The sequence below is a fragment of the Procambarus clarkii genome, chromosome 71 (assembly GCF_040958095.1).
Source record: "Procambarus clarkii isolate CNS0578487 chromosome 71, FALCON_Pclarkii_2.0, whole genome shotgun sequence".
NCBI lineage: Eukaryota > Metazoa > Arthropoda > Malacostraca > Decapoda > Cambaridae > Procambarus > Procambarus clarkii.
Window position 1 is genome coordinate 15,254,342 of NC_091220.1, and position 6,039 is coordinate 15,260,380.

Consider the following 6,039-nt stretch of genomic DNA (forward strand, 5'->3'; position numbering starts at 1 on the left):
CACGGGAGACATCTCCCGTCACGCAGGGTGCAGTCGCATCTCCACAGATCTCCAGTATCGTCTATTGATACTGGTAATGGCTCAAAAGGGCCACCACTTACGGGCTATCCATGCCCGTGCCACCTTTTGGGTGGCTGAATCTTCATCAATCAGTTACGGACGTGAGATTGAAAAGAGAAGACGTGTGTGCCGATTTTATCTTAAGAGGGTATCAGAGAGAGAGATCACACAATGTAAAAACTAAATTACCAATTCACGGATATTTTGATTGTGATGGAATTAACTGGGAAACTTAAGACTCCTCAAAGCGGAGACAAAACTTAAAAGCAATAAAAGAAGATAAAAGGAAGAGACGAACTTAAGAACATAAAAATGAAGCTAACTCCTGAAAGCCTATTGGTCCATACGAGGCAGCTCCTATTTACATCCACCCAATCTCATTCATATATATGTCTAACCTACGCTTGAAACAATATAGGGATCCTACTTCTAGTATGTTACGCAGTAATTGGTGCCACAAAACTTGTGACATTGGACTTTATAATTACATACAAGAATAAATATGTTATTTAAGATTTTTCATTTAATATAACGAGTCTCTGAGGGACAGAAGTCACTTTAGGCATTTGAGCAGCTGATCAAATATTTAAAAAAATGAAACAGAAACAAATTAAGAGATCAATTTGGTTACTCATTTGGGAATATACAAAAAAACTAAATTGCATCATGAAATGGGGGGAAATGTGAGGGAAAAATACATAGCAAAATTATGGAATTTAATGCCAAGACTATGGTATTAAATTTTATGCCATAATCTTGCATTAATGCCATAAATATGACCTTTATAAATTGAAGACACTCAGTCACATGCACATGCACATGCTCAGAGCAGAATGCACAAGATTGGTGTGTGCTGTTACTCATAGAAGTGAGACGAGAACAGGTCGGCAAGCATTAAAGCACCATAACAGCAGACGAGACATACAAGAGGAAGCCTAACCCTGAACTTGCCACACTGTAAACATCAGTATGAATACTTCAAATAAAACACCAGACATTCTTCACACACCAATCAATACACTATGCCTCTGGAGGTGGGAAAGCTGCCAAACAACAAGAAAATGGTAGATGTGTACGATGGACAATTTCAATTGTCTACAAACATCATTCCTTGCTTTATGTCTAGAAAAAATAATAGAAAGCAGAAAGCCGAAAATTCCAGTTTAACAGCAGGGTGCTGCTTCAGGAAACGTTCCTTTATAAGACTGCTCATAGCCCAGTTGATAGAGCGTCGGTCTCACACACATGGGTTCGAGACCCATACAGCCCAGGTGAATGGAAATAGAAGCATAGAAACTACCTAGAAAGAATAAACTCCATAGCTGGAAAAAAAAACTTGGGTTTAAAGGGGAGGAATCTCCCTATACTAACCTCATTCAGTTATACGTCATGGTAACTCAAATAACACAAGGGTACAAACTGCAGGACCTGTTATTGTAGCACAACTGAATGAAGACACAACCCGATGAGGTGATAGTTGCTAGTGATTAATGATGATGAGGCAGTTCTTGGCTTCATCTTGACCTGTCCTCAGGGAGGAAATCTGCTCACGGGAATGGATTGAGAACTACATAATTAATTAGTACTATTATTTACTCTCTATCGATCCATGCTTAGGGTAAGATTACTCTAAGTTAAAGTTTGATTCGGTTAGGTTAGGTTTCATTATGTTTGGTTACATTAATATGATATATTATTGACGCTAATGTGAAATTAGAATTCGAAAACTATGTCAGTGTAGCAGAGAACTCCGATTACAGAAAACTAAAGTCTTCAAAGAAACGTTTTTAGCATATACTTGTTATATTCTAAACCAACGATTTATAATATAATAAAGTTATAACTTGAGAATAAAATATGTTTAGGACAAACTTTCCCTTGGCAGTTTACAAGTAGACTATTACTGGAACCGTAATATGCTTTCAAACTATCAAAAATATATAGAAAACTATCCAGGTCGTTTGAGGGGGATGGGGAAGTGTGGTTTCTCATGGTAATGGATTTGCTCTGAGGACGGGCTCTGGAAGCACTAGTCAGGATAATGACCAGGGGCCAGATTCACGAAAGTACTTACGAACGTGTACATCTTTCCTTAATCTTTGACGGCTTTAGTTACATTTATTAAACAGTTTACAAGCACGAAAACTTCCCATTCAACTGTTGTTATTGTTATAAACAGCCTTCTGGTGTTTCGGAGCTCATTAACTGTTTAATAATTGGAAACAAAGCCGCCAAAGATTGTGAAAAGATGTACAGATTCGTAAGTGTTTGCGTAAGTGCTTTCGTGAATCTGGGCCCTTTACTGGTAGCGCAGCCTAGTGCAGCCTAGTGCAGGAAGCCAGATTAAACATTGCAACAAATTCCAGTTGAAAAAACTCACTCGTGGCATCTTCAAACATTGTACGTCTTTCAGCCATATTTCAGAGGAAACTTGCCAATACAATGCTTCGGTTACAGAAAAGCTTTGTTTTAGTCAAATATATGAGACAGGTGGCATTACACGGACGGTTGTTTGGCGAACCCTGTCCGGCGAATGACAGACTCAAAGACAGGAAGGCGAGAGCAACATTGACAGTATCACGTACAATATTTACGACTTTGGCCTGTCTCTGTTGCCAATCTTTGGTGGATCCTTGCGACTGACTGAGAAGAGAAAAGCGGACAATACAGAGACATCCATGTCACTTGGATGTTGCCTGTGTGTTGATCAATTCATTGAAGAATTTCTTGTAAGAATATATAATAATTGTTTTACGAGTCAACTTTATCCAGTTTCTTCAACAAGACGAATCCTGAGCATGTCCTCGGTATATGTACGTTCCCAAAAAAGGTTTAAAGACGTTTGTATTTGCTACAGCCATTCACAGGAAGGAATTCAACTTTTAGCTTTTAAATTTTAATCAATCAATAAGTAACATCATTCATAATTGGTTGCATATTTATAACTGAATTAGTTTATAATTTTCTAGTACATAATTCATTTAGGCAAAGAGAAGGGAACTATCAGGGGGAAAGAGCCAAGCCACCACGACTGTATAACACTTGGAAGGGGAGAGAAAGAGAGAGAGAGAGAGAGAGAGAGAGAGAGAGAGAGAGAGAGAGAGAGAGAGAGAGAGAGAGAGAGAGAGAGAGAGAGAGAGAGAGAGAGAGAGAGAGAAAGAGAGAAAGAGAGAAAGAGAGAGAGAGAGAGAGAGAGAGAGAGAGAGAGAGAGAGAGAGAGAGAGAGAGAGAGAGAGACTTGTTATTGATGATATTTCAGCACTATGCAATATTTAATTACCAATGAAACAAGACTGTGCAATACCATGCAACATATTATTGTAATGTTGCAAGAATGTACAACATAGTGTTATTAATATTACAAGCTCAAGTAGCATATATTAATGTTGCAACACTGTGCAGGCTATTTCACCCATCATTCCAAGACTGTGCAATATATTATATATAGTTAATATATGCTGGAACACCCTGGAGTTAACTGTTGTCTTACCACTGTTAACCCACAAAAAAATCAAATCGTCCAAGAAAAAATGCAAATTGTCGAACTACATATCACGAGAAAAACTAAAAAGTTGTCCTAAAAAAAGGATAAAAATTTACCCCTCCCCCCAAAAAAATACAATTAATCACCCAACAAAAAACTCACAGAGCAGCAAATCCAATAAATAAATAAAAAATAATCGCCCAAATTAACTACAAAAAATACCTAAAAATTTAAAACAAAAATTTGCACATCAGCCAACAACAAACAACTAATCACCCAATAAATAAATCCCCAAAAACAAAAAGTTATCGCCCAAACAGTGGGCGATAACTATGAGACCTTCATATAGTTTAAGGTAGGAATGTCTTACTGTGTGAAAGAGTAAGTTGTTACTTGTACCTCTGTATCAAGATTGAAGGAATGGGTATACTCCTCTGTATCAAGATTGAAGGAATGGGTATACTCCTCTGTATCAAGGTTGAAGGAATGAGTATACTCCGGCTTCCTGGTCCATCACCAGCACAGCCCCGGAAGCTATTGTGGCCTGGCTCAGAATAGTTAAGACAGAGGTCAACGATTTGCGTTTTGGATGTTGAAGATTAGTGCAACTTAAATGCTATTAAGAATATATATATATATATATATATATATATATATATATATATATATATATATATATATATATATATATATATATATATATATATATATATATATATATATATATATTTACTTTTCAGAAGTGTTTAGGATTTTCTTTTAGACGTTTAAATTTGGAACGATATATTTCTCGTCTAATGTGACGTTAGTAAGAAGATCCCGAAATGAGTTCCTTTATTTCTTGAAGGAGTAGGTCCTCATGCCTGCCTAGAAAAAGAGCAGATTACTTCTTCTCCATCCTCAAATAGGTAAGGTTGGTGGAGCTTACCTATTTGAGGATAGTAAGGTCCACCATCCTCAAATAGCTTGGTGGTCTACTCAGCTACCGCAGTTATAGTCGTTCGGTTGGAAGAGCTAATGATTGTTTTAAAATACCAATCACAGCAATAGTATTATAAAACCGCCTAGTCGCAATCATTTTATGTATATATTGCATCAGTTTTCTTAGCGTTACAATTTGATGAGGCAAGTCTCATTACTATTAACGATTGCTCTTAAAGATTGATCACATCCGCCTACAACAATCCAATATCTGTAAGGAAAATTGTTCAATAATTCTTTTCTGTCTATTCAGCTGTAGGTACCAACAAACATTTGTAACTTGGCTTACTTGAATCGTAAAAAAATTCACCAACCTCAGGATTTCACGGAAGTATTTGTGCAGAGTTCCTATTGTTTGTACCATAGATCACAGACTACATCACGAGAGACCTAAATATTGGATATGAAAAGTTGTCCTATTGGCACTGCTCCGATGATCAACTTTGCTCAAAGGAATTTCAGGTCTATCAATCTGATTTCGGTCTATTTCAGAATGATTTCCTGATTTCAGTCTATTTCAGAATGATTTCCTGATTTCAGTCTATTTTGTTTATTTCAGGGCATACGACTTGATAATGATCCAGGACGGACCGAAACGTCGTCGTCTCTTCAATTTATAGTGTGTGGTTTGATCAACAATTTCAGGTCTTGTTTAAGCTATCAATTATATATATATGACTTCATTTTATATGCACATTCAGTTCCTGATATCTCACAGGATGATAAGTCACTTATGAGGCGTGTGATCAGTAGCCTATACTGGGAAATTTGGGTTCGATCTCAAATTGCAATTGGGGATCCTGGGTTTGATTCCTGGGCAGGATGGACGTTCCCTTTTACCTAACGCAACTGTTCGCTTTGTAATAAGTAGGTTCCCGGGAGTTGTCTGCAAACGCCGCGTTAATGGATGAAAAGCACTTGACACGCGACTCACAGCTGATGCCGGTAAAGTTTTTTATAAAAAAGTGCTTCGTTCACTTTCTCTGACCGAATCGTATCAGATCAGGCTGCTATACACATATTACTCTCTAAATGTTTCATCCACGCACTGTGATCAACAGAGCCTAACCACCTAACCTAACCTAAGTTAAGCCTAACTATTCAACACCCTCTGGTATATAATAATATTACTTTTTATTTGGGAAAATACAAATTTGTAATTCTCAGTACGTTAAAATTAACGAATACGCCTCCTGGCCCGAGCATTGTGGCTGCAGGGCGAAAAGCATCACTAAAGCAGGAAGTGGAAATGCATGAAAAGGAGGGGCAATGTCAGAGGAGGAAACCGGTTGGCATAGGCTGTTGTTTTGGTTACAGGATATCAGCTCAACAGCGAAAGTTGGCAAGCGGTATGCCGAGGGAATGTTCAGGATGGCGGCCAGCGTAGCAGTAGACTCCCAGTATACTAAGATTAGACGGTTCTCACTCTATTCATCCAAGGCTATCGCTGGTACAAATAATATGATACAAAATGGATGAAGCATATGACTTCAAAACACCCCTCTTATGATCAT